General features: G+C 41.6%; 1 long non-coding RNA gene across 1 annotated transcript in view; it reads right to left on the bottom strand.

Annotated features, from left to right (window-relative positions):
* Positions 1-1,651: 1,651 nt before the first annotated feature.
* Positions 1,652-14,446, bottom strand: part of LOC311596528 — a 98,954-nt gene continuing 86,159 nt past the window's right edge. Inside the window, exon 5 of the long non-coding RNA XR_014778872.1 lies at positions 1,652-1,814. This is a non-coding gene — a long non-coding RNA (uncharacterized lncRNA). The remainder of the gene's footprint in view (positions 1,815-14,446) is intronic.

Raw genomic sequence — 14,446 nt, 5'->3', positions numbered from 1 at the left:
AGTTAGAGTATAATAATCCACTTCTTACTTAAAGGTAATTCTTCCCCTATGAGAGAGAAATACTTTGTGTATTTAACATGCATAACTTACCCTTGTTTTCCATGCAACCTTGGCGGGCCTAGGGAATTATTTATTGTGACTAAATGTCTGGACATTTGGTAGCTTTCAGAAAACGTATAAACCAATATTCAAGCATGCCTGGTACGTAGCAAGCACTCAGTGGAGTTACATGCCCATGTTTTCTGTTGACACTAGAACCTCCAGTATTAACTGGGGAGTTTTGCAGTGGGGAATGTAAAATGTAAACTCCACCAGTTTCTGCATACCAGCACTGAGCTAAGAATTTCCTGGAGATCTTAGATATCAGTCTAGTTTTCTCCTTGGAGTGAAAGCATAGATGAGTCCATCTTAAAATTAAATATTAAAAGTTTTTGAAACTTACTGTGGGTCTGTAGAAATAACACAATCCATTGCCGAGGCCCTCCCCCACAATGGTCTACTTGGATCAAGGAGCAAACAGGCAGAACAAGGAAACAGGAAGTGCTCTGACCATCTCACTCCAGTACAGTCCAAAGCCAAAAGGCAGCTCGGAGGGATACATAGCTGCAGATGTCACCTATGTATGAGGGAACTTCTATCCCGTGGCACACAAGTTCATACCCAAGCTTACTTGAGGGAAGAAAAGGATGAACAAGTCATAGGGAGTAACAATAGGTAAACACAGCTACAGGGTAAACTTGGTTTTCATCAAACAGAAGTGGATTTAAAGACAAGATTTGAACAATCCCCCAAAACCTGAGTAAACTGGAAAAGGGAGTTCCTTACACTTTTTCAAGGCCAAAGCTGCCAGAGCTGCATCTTGGAAGCCAATATCGTCAGACTGTGACTGTCCTGGCCCACCTGGCATACTCACTCCTCTCAAAAGGCAGATGTGTTACACATCCTTAGGCAAGTACCATTGCACATTCAGTTGCTCATTTAAAGTCCCGTCTGTCAGTGTCCAGGATCAGCAGGCATTTCCGATGGCAAGTTGTTTAACCCTGGAGAAAGAGCCCGCTGACGAGGACTTTGGCCCTGAGCTCCGTGCCCTCGGTCCGTGCTTTCTAACTACGACGAAGCATCTCGCGGACATTTGCGTACGGGGGGTTGCTTGCATTAGTCATGCTCTCGTGTGTACTTGTATCTTCCCTTGTCGATAAATTGTCACTCTGGGGTTTGCCTTAGTCATGCCAGCATTTCGTGAGAATGAGTCAGAGTCTGAGGCCCTCATCGCTCCTGGGAAGTGCGGGTCTGTAGGACTTCAGAAGGACACAGCTGGCCTTTCTCTCTTGGTGACACCGCAGATGCAACTCGGGTCGGTTCAGAAGCCCCTTATGCTTGCTCATTTCCTTCCTCCCGTCTGCTGACATTCGTTCCGTGCCTGCAGCTGGTTCTTTTTCCTTCCTCCTCATTGCAAGCTTTTATTTGATTCCCTGTTATTATTCTATCCCAGGCCTTCACTGAAGGATGCAGGAGGGTTTCCTGGAAACCCATGGTTTTGTTGGATTTACAGTGGTTGCTATTAGAGACTGTGATCACGTGACGAAGCCCAACTCCAGCCAACTGTGTCTAGAAATGACTAGATACTTGATGGCTCTTTAAATGGCTCCTTTATGCATCCAGGGAATTTCCCCAGAGGCAGCCTCGCTTGCGACCCTCCCAAAAGCTCCCTGCGTTGCTGCTGACCAGACTTGCTGAGAAAGCCAAGTCACTTTGCTTCATGAGTCTTGCTTGAATACACAAATCTGGATTCAATAATGCAGATCTCTACTGGCCTGTCAAAAGAAAAAAAATCAACCCCACAAATGATTAAATTTTTCTCAATTTGTCTTCCAAGCATGAACTGGGCTTTTCAGTTATTTATCTTGGCAAAATGTGAGCATAGCAGGCCTAGGGCATGCTGGGTAGGAATCCCATGGTTAGTCCTCAAAGAGGTGACTCAGTCTGCTTGTCATTAACTTTGGCCTTTGACCAAACATATAGAAATGTTTGCTTGTTGACAAAACGGACTAAAGACATTCAGGAAAGAGAGGGAGATGTGGAAAAGGTTTTATGGGTTAGAGTAAATGTGACGTCTCAGGCACAAATATGAGTTGAAATTGTTTTGTATTCCATTATTTTTGTAATTGTCTTTCGACAAGCACATTCCCCAAGGGAATGTGCTACATCTCAAGATAGAAGAAAGGAAAAGCATCAGGGTATTTAATAGTTGCTTCTTAAAATCCTTATTTCTCAGTGCCAGAGTTAGTATCTGAATCACAATAAACACTTCACCTTAAAAAAGAGAAACAGAGAAAGAGTTTCTATATAAAGTGCGGCCTTTCAGCCATTTTAAAAGCAAGTGGTTGTGTTGCCTAAGAACCTGCTTAAATGGACTCCATTTTGGAAAGTCAATTTTTCTTAATGATATAAGAATCATACACAGTTCACAAAGAATAACGTTTACTCTTTATGGGATGGTTTTCCTGTGAGATGTTCTGCTTAGTACAGATGATGTTTTAATTAGTTGTCACGTTTATATGGATGCAGAGCCTCATACCATGCAGAACACATACATCTAAAATGAAGGAATTTATACATAAGGGATTTTATTTACTGGACCTCCTTGATAGGAAAAAAAGAGTGTCCTGTATTACTATATTACTAAATTTTAGTAACTAAAAGGGAAGACACATACACACACACACCAGCGTGCAATTGTGAAAATAGCAACTGACACCAAGAAACTTACAAGTTAGGTGACAAATGGCTTAAAGATAATAAAAATATTTTGAACACTTTTAAAATGTTTTCTTTCACACACTATATCTTGACTACGGCTTTCCCCCAGTCCCCCCCCCCCCCCCCGCATTCAAATCTTCCCGGTTTTCCCCCCACACCTGTCCTTTTCCCCAGATCCACTCCTTACTCTGTCCCCCAGAGGAGAGCAGGCCTTCCAGTGACAACAACCAAAGACAGAATAACAAATTGCAATGCGACCAGGCACAAACCCTCATATCAAGGCTGAGTGAGGCCTTCCAGTAGGAGGAAAAGGGTCCCAAGAGCAGGCAAAGGAGTCAGAGACATCCCTGTTCCCACTAACTACTCTATGAAAGTATAAGCAACGAAAGCTTTGACTTCAGCACAACTAAGAAACTCACATTTCCCTAAATCACATACATGGGCACAGAGAGCACATGAGACAATGGTAAAGACAATGGGGTCTGACTTTCACACGTACTCTGGTGCCTCATATTTGACCATGTCCCCTGGAGGGGGAGACCTGGTGGCACTCAGAGGAAGGACAGCAGGCTACCAAGAAGAGACTTGATACCCTATGAACATATACAAGGGGAGGAAGTCCCCCTCAGTCAGGGGAAAATGGGAGAGAGGGAGGAATGGGAGGATACAAGGAATGGGATAACCATTGAGATGTAATATGAACAAATTAATAAAATATATTTTTTTAAAAAGAAACAAACAAACAAAGGGCAGTGCGGTGGCAGATGAGCCACAAACTGTTCTGATCTTCAGAATGCTGGAAACTTTCAAGAAATTTACTGAGCAGTCATTCATGAAGCCAGGCTCAGGAATCCATCAGAGAATTTCAGGTTCCTACTCCACAGTAGAGAACCACATCTCTCCTGCCACAGCGCAAATACTGAACACCAGGGCTCTAGGCCAGAACACCATGCGCAGAGCAGGCTGACCTGAAGCATCTTGCTGAAAAAAAAAAAAAAAAACCACTAGGATTGTGGTTGTCAACATGAAAAACAGTGAGAGCCCCCAATCCATTCTGCATCCAGGAACCACTGTGCTACAGGCCCCACGGGAAGGAAGCTGAACGTTGTGACACCGTGAAACCCCTCAGAAACATGCAGCTGGGAAGAAAAGGCTACATGGTGACTTCCACCAGCCCATGTTATCTTAACGCATTGACATGGCGGGTTGTTTTTAAGCTTCCTTCTGACATATAAACAGTTAAAGGTAGCCAGGCATCTGAGGAATGTGAGAGACGGAGGCATGCCCTGACTTGCTGGACTTTGTGATAACCATAGTTTCTAAATTGAAGCAACCGGCAGAGCAAGGGCGTTTATATCATGTCCGTGGAATTATTTTATAACATGAAATTCAAAAGCACACATTCCTTGCCCCCTGGAAATTCACAAAGCTTTATCTTCATAATGTGTGTCTCGGGTGATAGATGGAGCATTTGGCCGTGTCACTGTCTCCCTCCTAGTTATATTTTTAATAAAGAGGGAAAATGTCTTAGCTGTTACATGAGCGACGCTTGGAGAAAAACTACCGCAAAGCTGGGAAATTCACTGTTTCCATGCACACTTATGTATCCTGTCCGTGACACGAAGAAAACAAAAACCTTTAGGTGCACGCTCATTACAGATATACGTGTTAAAATCTTCCCATCTGGAGCTCAAGAGGGACCCAGGATAAATAGAAATAATTAGTAAATTTGATGATGCTTTATTATATAAATTAAGAACATTTTGCCCTGTCATACTGAAAAAGGGAAGTGTTCCAAAGTGTAACATTAAAAAGCATGATGACAGCATTGCTGGATAGAATGTGTAAATCACCAATTTAAGTTGTACAAAAGGGAGATTAACATAAATACGAAGCCTCCTTAGCAGCCTCAGCACTTTTGAACGGTCCCATGCCCGTCATGGGATGTTGGCCATGGAGGTCTGTGTGAGTGCTCCCTCTTTTTCAGATAACAGGGCTTGAGTTGCACTCCTGACCAGCTTTTCTAACAAGTCAGAAACCTTCAGTGGGATTATTGAATGATTTGAACATAACAGGCTGAATAAGCAAATGACTCTCTGACCTTGTCTAACGTGAAGCCCGCTGTGCAGTATAGACCATCTGTGCAGAGAATCACTAATCTCCATTTAATGACTTCCTGGAAACTCCCAGGCACCTTCAGTGGAAAGTAACTCATTCAATTAGTTTTATCTAATCTAACTAGAAATGCTTATAATATACTTAGTGCTTGCTCAGAGTCTCCAAAATACAATTAAAATTGGCATGGCTCTTGTCACTTATGAGATAATATGAATATAACATGGAAAAAAATTAAGGAAATGTGAACATACAAACATGTATGTGTATACATATACAACAGGAAATATAAGTACTGTGTGTGTGTGTGTATGATGCGCATATGCCTAATGAATATTGAAGGTTCTCAGAGGAAGTCCTTTAGCCTTCCCATAGGGTCACATACCAACCCCAGATACCATTTGTTTCAGTGTCTTCTCTTCTTTAAACAATGTAGAACTTTTTTTTCAAAAATTTCTCATGTGAAAAAAAAATTTTAAGAAAATGTAAAAGTCTTCAAACGATACTGAATTGTTTAATGGTCCTAAAGATTCTCCTCTAAATATTTACCAGCTTTTTGTACAGTGACAGTAATTAAAATCATTATTATGGGGTTTGTCTGCAAATGGAGTGTGTTAAATTCGGTATATGTGTTTCTAATTCTTGAACTGCTTCTAACAACTATATTTGGTACAACAGACAACTGTTTATCTAAAAGTCTGACTACTGAAAACACCTCAAATAATTAACTTATCCTGAATTGTCATCATTTTTAACTATCCACGTTACAACAGGACAGTTTGTTGCAGCATGCCGTGCCAAGGGTGCTGTAAGCTGCACAGCTGCAAATGACAGGCAGGTGACAACAAGATGGAAGCATGGTACTGCTCACAGGGATGGCTAAAAGTGAGCCTCGTGGGACTTCTCCATGATTCAAAACTTCAGTAACTGCTATGGAACAAAACTGGCTGGGCAGAGGTTGATCCAGGTACACAGGAGGCACTCTTACAATCAAAGGCTGGCAAAAGCCAATTCTAATGTGTGGTGATCTTACCACATCTTCTGTGTGGGCTAACAACAAATTTCGTGTTTTTAGAATAGAAATCAGAGCTTAAGAAATCACTCAATGCTCTTTCGAACTATATTTTATAAAATTCATGCAGATTATACATCCTGGTTTTGCAGCAATAACTTGGTAGGCAAATATGTTAATTGTATAATGTTTATATTACTAAATATTTATGTTGAATATAATATGTGTTTCCTTTACATAATCCTAGAGGTTCCATTCAACACAAAACATCTAAGATATACAATAAATGCTTGAAGTAATATGACTGACATTTAAAGCAAACAAAAGAATTTATAAGACACTCACACATCTCAAATTTATTTATTTTTTTCCATATTGACATTTAATGTTATATATCAGAGCTAAAAATGTCTTTTGTGTGTTCCTTTAGGACTAAGAGATGTAAATCTAGAAATATTAAACTTGAAAGAGTCAGTCCTGACAGTCTAAGAAAATGGTCTTTCACTGTAGGCATTTATGTTATTGACATTGTAGGTTAAATAGCTTGCCAATGGCAGAATAGGCCGTGTGTAGTTAAGCCAAGACAAAATACTGCATGTTTTCCTTCACATGGGGAGTGTGTGTGTGTGTGTGTGTGTGTGTGTGTGTGTGTCTGTGTGTGTCTGTGTGTGTCTGTGTCTGTGTGTCTGTGTGTGCATACGCATGCACAAATATGAATATACAGAAAGAGGACAATGTAGAGAGAAAAGACAGACAAAAAGTAAGACAAGAGGGTGAGCAAGAAAGAGTAGTGTTGAGGAAGAAAGAAAGAAAAATATCACACTTCTTACTTGCACAAAATCTAGATTTAAATGTTTATGACACAAAAGCAGAAGACATGTAGGGAGAAGGTAATGGTAGGAAAAATGTGAGCTAAGTTCAGTGACATGTACATGTGAAAGAAAATGTTAAAAAAAATGAAATATTTTGTATACTATCTAAAATTGCTTTTAATTTAATTCTTTTTCTCTTTAATTCCAACATCCATGATCTTAATAAGTGGGATATAATAATTTAGAGAATAACTGAATAAAATATAAAATTATTAATCTGGCAAAGCTCATAAGGAGTACAGCTTGGTTTTATATTAAATATGTCAGTGTGTAACAGAGTACGCTAGAATATAACTGAATGAGGTCAAGGTATTTGTCTTGTTCAGTACTGTAAGTCTAGAACTCATGATAATGACTAATACATAAGACCCATTAATAAATATTTGTAGACAACAGAGTACTATTTCCATTTACTTATTACTTAAACAATCCAATGCCTACCTTTCAGTATTAAGAAGATAACAGTAATTTTATTTTATTTACATATAACTAGTATGCCTAATTTTTCCACAAACAACTGGTAACTCTTCCATTGTGCAATTATGATATGTTTTTAAAATAGTATTTACTGGTTCTTGCCTGAACTCTTGGCACTCAGGAGGCAGAGTCAGGAGTACCACCAGACATTTGTGGCTGGCATAAACCATATAGTAAGTTCCAGGGCAGCAAGAGCTGTGTCTCAAAAAAAAGACAAGGACAGGAGAGATGGCTCAGTCAAAAAAGAGCATGCTGCTCTTTGAGAATCTCGAACTCAGTTGAATTCAGCACTCACATTTAAACAAAACAAAAACACCATATAGACATAGTGACCTACCTACACCTTTAATCCTAACGCTGGGGAGGAAGAGACAAAGAATCCTGGGAGGGTGCTGGCTAGCCATTCCAGACTAAAGGTGAGCCCTAGGTTCAGTGAGCGCCCTTGTCTCAAAATAATAATGCAGAGCCTATACTTGAGGAAGATACCTAACATTGAAGTGTGGGCCCGCATGCACACACAAAGTATGGAGACAAATAGGAAAATATTTATTAGATGCTTGTACTATGCTGTGATAGCTAATTATTTAAGATATATCAGGAGTCATAACAAAGTGTCCATAACAAAGTCATAGAATTTGTATTCTATTGTGGAGGACAGACAATCAACAATAAATTTAATAAATAAATAAATAAATAACAAATTATGCTGGGAAGGGGAAGCATAATATAAAAGAGGAAGAAAATGTGAACAAGGAGGTGATAGCACAAGCCTTTAACCCCAGCACTCAGGAGGCAGAGGCAGGTGGGTCTCTGTGAGTTCAAGTCCAGCCTTGTTTACAGAATCCCAGGACCGCTGGTGCTACACAGAGAAACCCTGACTTGAGAAACAAGAAGAAGAAAGAAAGAAAGAAAGAAAGAAAGAAAGAAAGAAAGAAAGAAAGAAAGAAAAAAGAAAAGAAAAATTGTGCTAGGAAGATCAGAAGAGCTATGGTAGAGTTGCAATTGTTATATTTTGTCTTTTTTCTAAGCAGACCTCATTAAAATATGATACTTGGGCCGAGCATAGTGGCCAACGCCTTTAATCCCATCACTCGGGAGGAAGAGGTGGGCAGATTGCTGTGAGTTCAAGGCGAGCCTGGTCTACAAAGCAAGTCTAGGACAGCCAAGGCTACACAGAGAAACCCTGTCTCAAAGAACCAAAAAAAAAATTTTTTTTAACAAACAAATAAAACATGACTCTTAGAGGTGACACAACTAGGCATGCAAATTTCTAGAGGAAGAATGTTGCAAAGAAAAGAGCCAGTGTGAAAACTCTAAACTGGCACTTGCGCAGAAGAAAGAGGTCATGGGTGCAAGGACAAAGGCAGCAAGAGCAAGAGTAAGGAGAAATGAGGAAAGATGAGGCAACAGTTGCAAAGCATGCTGGGTCTTGTCGCCACTGTGACATCTGGCTTGTCTTTTAAATGAAACAGGGCAGGATTTTCATATAAGTTTCCAGGTCAGGGCAAAATCGTGTTTAATGGAAAGGGTAAATAATATACAATATCTAACTGAGAGATAATAGTGTTGGAGAATTGGTACAAAGAATTGGGGACAAAGTAAGATTTAATCAAGGTTTTTGTTGTTGTTGTTGTTGTTGTTGTTGTTGTTCGGGTTTTCTTCTTCTTCTTTGGTTTTTTGAGACAAGATTTCCCTGTGTAGCCCTGGCTGTCCTGTACTCACTTTGTAGACCAGGCTGGTCTCGAACTCACAAAGATCCATCTGCCTCTGCTTGCTGAGTGCTGAGATTAAAGGTATGCATCACCACACCCAGCCAAAAGGGGTATTTTTTAAAATAGAAATAATGACACACCACATATATAAGAATATAACATTATAGAGTATGAGATATGACTTTATAAGAAACACCAGAATTTCTGGAATGATGTTCTTGAGGAAATGAAAGGGGTGGGAGCCATGTAGAAGGTGGCTATCTACTTCATCCTGAACAATTCACACTAGGAACACTGTGAAATCAGAGTCATTTTCATCTTCCTGCTGTAGAGGGAAAAAAAAAAAAACATCACCAAGTGACATCAAAAAAAGGAGGAAACAATGCTATTTGAGGAGAGCGAGGTGGTGGAAAGTCATCACCTGAGATCTGAGGACGGAGTGGATTAGAGGCAAATAAAATGACTGGTGGCAGCATTAAGAGAAAGCTGGTGGCCGTGGATTCAAAGTGAGGTGGGTCAGCACAGAAGAAAACTTTTCAACAGCCTCTTTATCCATGGGTGCAAGAGCGGTATTAGATAGCGCTAATGTTAGGCTGAGGACAAAGCCAGGGAGGTTCAGGGAGAGGCTACAGTTTTCAACCATGAAATTAAGATTGACAAGCAGGTGACAGAGGGCACCAAGGAGGTAAGAGAAAGCCGAAGATAGTAGGATCACCAAGCAGTGATGCTGAACTCTACCCTTACTGCTGGATCTCTTTTTTTTTTTTTTTTTTTTTTTTTTTTGTCCACCATTCAATTCTCTCTGAACCTTGAATCTATTACTCATCACATATGTTTGTTTATATGTAATATGAAAATGATTATAATCATAATAATAACTCATTCATTCGTCTAGCCAAAACTTCACCACCACCCCTTTTTAAACTAATGTGTACTGAGTCCAGAGGCGATGGAATATGAAGAGAAATAGACTGGTCTTTGATCACAAGAACTTTATACAGCCTGGCAAAATAAAACAGACAAATAAATGAAGGTGTACGTAAACATTCCCCATGGGTACAAGTGACTGTATCCTGTGGGCTCGTGTGTTCGAGTGCTTGTTCTCTAGTTGGTGATGGCGTTTGCCAAGGTTATGGAGGTGAGGAGACTTCACCTTTAGGATGTGAGAGCCTGCTGTGCATCCCCTCCTCCCCTTCATCTTCCTTGTTCTCCTTCCTCTTCCTCCTCCTTCTTCTTCCTTTTCTTCCTCTTCTCCTCTTCCTCCTCCTCCTCCTTCTTCATCCTGTGTGTGGATGAAAATGTGATCCTGACAGTTGCCATGCCTTCCCTGCCATAAGCCAGAACAAACCCTCCTCCTCTGATTTGCTTTGGGTCACAGTATTTCCTCACAGCAATAGAAGAGTTAACTAACACAGCGAGGAATCACAATGTGATTAAACCTATGTGACATGCACAAGGGAGGCCTCTAAGTCAGACCTGAGGGTGACTGAGGAGCTCCACTGGGGGGAGATTCTGAGGGTAGAAAATCCTGAAGATCAAACAAGCCTTCGGTAGAAAATAATAGAAAGGGGCCTTCTGTGCCTCTCCCAATTTAAAAACCAAAATGCCCATCAGGAGTGTGCTAAGACTGGAGGCCTGCAATGCACCCTTTCATCACCACCTCCTAGGATCTCTCATATCATCAGTAGCCATGACTGCTCCTCCCACATCGGCTTCCCCATCTTGTCTAAGAAGCCCCTGTGAAAGAGTCAGTCTTCCTGGCCTTCATCAAGTTCCAGTGAGAGAGGAGGTTGGTGTGCTATGTGTTATTGGTTCCTAGAAAATTCAAGAAGAGCTTATTAATTAATCGAGGTCTTCTCCCTAAGGGCTAATCAAGCACCCGTAAACAAGTTTTGGTGTAGGATTCTGCTGCTAACTGACATCATACCCTGTCTATACCTGCATGTTTATAAAAGATAAAATCTAGGTGGACAACAACTCCTCTCTGAAAAGGCCTGAAGGAGATGACGGAGCTGGAGGATCACTTCCGTGCTTCTGTGTAAAGGAGAGAGATCATTCGTTACCTGAGACAAAGGTGAAGAAAAAGACAGAGAAAAAAGCCCATTGGCCTCAAGAAATGGAGTGTTATTCAAGAGGCTTGCATTCAGCCCTGGAAGAGAGGCAATCCAGGTCAGGCTGGGCAAGGTCCTTAGAAGGCAGAGATAATGTCTGGGTTCTGACATCTGGTACACGGCTCTCTCAGAACTTGAGATAAAAGCCAGACTTGCTGCGGGGAAACTTGGAAGCCTCTTAGAAATAAAACAAAGGAAATTATTTTCTATGACGTCATGCCAGTGCTGCCAACTCCCTAGCTTGCCAATGCTTGTCACAATGTTTACAATTAGGAATTGAAATACACAAAAGTCCTTGGTTGTGCAGCGGATCAACGAGGCTGCCAAGAATTTGGGATAAGTCGTTCTTCCTTCAAGGGAAATGAGAGAAGCAAACAAACACAAAACTGACAACAGGCAGGGCTGCAGCTCAGGTCAGACAACAGCTCTGGTGCAGTGATCCCACCTTCCTGCTGCTGCTGCGACCCTTTTGTATAGTTCCTCAACTTGTAGTGACCCACACACATGATAAAATTATTTTTGTTGCTACTTCATAACTGATTTTGCTACTGCCATGAATTGTATTATAAATATCTGATATGCAGAATATCTAATATGTGACCCCTGTGAAAGGGTCAGTCAACCTCAAAGGGATCTCTAGCCACAGGTTGAGAACCACTGCTCTAGAGGTTCACAGAAGCCGAAAGGTGTTGCTGAAGGTCACCTTTGACCCCATGATGCTAATTTCCATTTCCTTTTCTTTACTGCAAGAGTTTACCTTTGAGCTTTGCTATATTTTATTTTATTTTATTTTATTTTATTTGTGCCTTAATTTTCTATCTCAAAATCAAAAATATAGACTACCATTTTTGTCAAACTTTAAAGCAATGCCAAGCCCAGGATCAACACAGGTAAGGAGAAAGACTTCCCTTGAGTGTGTTTGGCTAATTCTTGATGTATTTTGTGTTTGTTTTTCTGTCCTGGGCAATGTTTGTGAGCAAGAAACCTAGTTCTCTATTTAGCTTTTGCCAAAGACACAGGAGAAATCTTGATGTTGCCAAATTTAAAAAGCTCTGATTAAATTTCTTCTCAGCCTAACGTTAGGAAATTACAATTGTGCCAGAACTGTCTAGTCCTGGAAACAAATATGTTTCCTTTAGGAAAAGCCTCTAAGGCAATTAGAACAATATGCCAATTGTTGCGGCTTAGAAATGTCAGCAAAATGGTCTCTTTGCAGTACAGCATCAAACTATTTTAAAGTTTAGTATTATTTACCAGCTGGCAACTCAAACATCATGAATAATTATATAAGTGGAAAGTCCACCCTGTGGACAGGTGTGTGTGTGTGTGTGTGTGTGTGTGTGTGTGTGTGTGTGTGCCCCTGGAGGCCACAAGGAGAAATTGAATTCCCTGCACCTGGAGCCGCAGGCAGTTGTATGCAGCCAGACATAGGTGCTCGGCTTCAAATGTGTGTCCTCCCGGCGCGCAGCAAGCACTGTGCTGCTTGGTGTCTGTCCTCGTGGCACAAACTTAAGACCCCTGGAAAAATGGAACTGCAACAGAGAAAGCGCCTCCAGCAGCTTGGCCGGTGGAGCATTTTCTTGACTGTTAATTGCTGGAGAAGGCCCTAGCCCGATGGATGGGGGTGGGGAGGGGGGGGAGCTTTGCCAAACCCAGTCTTGTGTCTGTATCATGAAGGGACCTGAAAATGAGCCTGGGAGAAAAGCCGTAAGCACTGCTCCTGCATAGTCTTGGCTTCAGACCCCGTAGCCAGCTTCCCACCTTGGCCTCTCTCAAGGATGGCTTGTAACCTATTAGCCAAATAAACCCTTTCCTCCCAGGTTGTTCTGGTCAGTGTTTTATTAGAGCATCAGAAAGCAAACTAAAGGATAGATTGGTACTAGGAACACAGTGTGTTTCTCTGATGGACCTAACCATGTTGTCTCTATACCTTGGACTGTTTTGTGGCAGCAAAGTGGAGGCTTGGGGAACTTTTGGCTGGAAAAGCCACTGGGTGCTGGGAGCCTACTAAGATACTGTGGGAGCTAAGACAGTAAGAACGCCGAGGGAAATGCAGACTGTGGCGGCCAGAATTTGTAAGTTTCAGTAGGAAGCAAAGCCTATATCGGGGCCATTTGTGTGATGGATTTGAATTAAAAATCTGTGAGGGCGAAACCTTTGTTCTGCTGAGATAATGGATGATGATTAGCCGGGACTGAAATAACAGCGAGACTCAGAAGAGACTGATGTGACTGAGGTGAAGTCTTGTGGGAAGTATTTCCTCAGTGTCAGCACACGGAAACTGTGTTCCTGAGGGAGCCAAACAGTCTCGTATGGTGCTGGTTTTGACAGCATGGAGGCTCATGGAGAGCAGCCGAGGCTTGGCATCACGTGACAGGGCAGGAGGCCATTGGTGGAGGTGCAACCTCAGCGGCTATGTAAACCCCAGAACTGAAGAGAGACTCTAAGGGTTAGCACCAATGGCAGACTCGGAGTCCCCGAAAACCCACAAGAAACAGTTGGTGGAAGTGCAGCCAGTCACGGTTGCAGTGGAGACCCCAGTATACTGAGATGCCAGGACCATGGGACAGCCACCAAGAACAGCAGCAGGTGAGAAGCGAAGCCAGGTTGAGCTGAGAGACAAGCCGTGTGTTGTGGATGGCAGAACTGAAGAGCTGGGACTGCCAAGCCCTTGGGAGCCCAGAAGATCATAACTGAGTTCCAGACATCAGACAGGGAGCTTTCCACACTGTCGAATTCTGGTTTTGTTTTGATTTGTTTGCAATTCTGGCCTAGTTTGCTAGTGCAGATTAAGAAAATCTGTAACTTATTTTGGATTTTACCGGGGCCCACAAGGATTTCAGATTTTTTTTTTTAAAGACCTTGGACTTTTAAAGTGTTTACAATTTTTAAAGACCACGAGATCTCTAGAGTTGAACTATATTTTATTATTGGGATGTTAACATGAGATCTCAGGGATAAACAAGAAAAGAGAGGGTATGGTTCGATAATGATGTATTGGTGTTAAAACCGACAAGCATTTGGTTGTGCTAACTTGACACAAACCAGAGACACTTTTGGAAGAGGGAGCCTCAGTTGAGGAATGGCCACCATCAGATTGGCATGTGGGCGTCTTCTTTTTATTTTATTTTATTTTATTTTATTAACTTATTCATATTACATCTCAGTGTTTATCCCATTCCTTGTATCTTCCCATTCCTCCCTCTCTCCCATTTTCCCCTTACTCCCCTCCCCTATGCCTGTGACTGAAAGTAGAAGGATCCAGAGGGTCCTATAAACCTACAAGAAGAACATTGTGATAGGCAGATTTGGGTCCAGGGGTCCTGCTCAAACTATGGCACCAGCCAAGGACAATACGTGCAGTAAACTTTAAACCCCTACCCAGAT

The sequence above is a fragment of the Acomys minous genome (assembly GCF_964271855.1).
Source record: "Acomys minous genome assembly, chromosome: 4".
In the NCBI taxonomy this organism is placed as follows: domain Eukaryota; kingdom Metazoa; phylum Chordata; class Mammalia; order Rodentia; family Muridae; genus Acomys; species Acomys minous.
The sequence above is the reverse complement of the archived record's forward strand: the minus strand, read 5'-3'. Positions and strand labels throughout refer to the sequence as shown.